The following is a 558-nucleotide window of genomic DNA, read 5'->3' as shown; positions in this document are numbered from 1 at the left end:
AAGATAGTGGTTAAAGACATTTGGAGAAGCTTTCCTGAGGGATGAGATTATATGAGGACTTGCTCCACAGGCAAAAACAACTGAAAAGGTTTGCCTGGGGTACAAGTGAAAGCAGAATATGGCACCACAACTAATTTAACCATACCAGTTATATAGCATAAAACAACTTGGTATACAGGCAAGTATACTTCATGCACTTCTTCATGCTTTTTGTTCTTTATTACCCATGTACTTTCCCTGCATTTTAGAATATGCTAATGATAGGGTTACCATATTTTCAGTTTTAAAAAAGAGGACATTTGGGGAGGGCAAGGAAGGGAGGGGGGGGTATATGATTGTGGGAGGGCAATGATATACCCATGCCATGCCCCTGCCTCTCACTCCCAAACCATAGCCCCCCAGCCCTGCTGCTGTCCCTCACTCCTGACCCACTGTACCTTGCCCCCCAGACCATGCTGATGCCCCTCACTCCCAAGCCACAGCCCCCCTGTCCCTGCTGATACTCCTCACTCCTGACCTGCAGCCCCCTGGCTCCCTAGTACCCTTCACTCCTGACCC

Source organism: Gavialis gangeticus, unplaced genomic scaffold (assembly GCF_001723915.1).
Source record: "Gavialis gangeticus isolate Ggan-Ray unplaced genomic scaffold, GavGan_comp1, whole genome shotgun sequence".
In the NCBI taxonomy this organism is placed as follows: domain Eukaryota; kingdom Metazoa; phylum Chordata; order Crocodylia; family Gavialidae; genus Gavialis; species Gavialis gangeticus.
The sequence above is the reverse complement of the archived record's forward strand: the minus strand, read 5'-3'. Positions refer to the sequence as shown.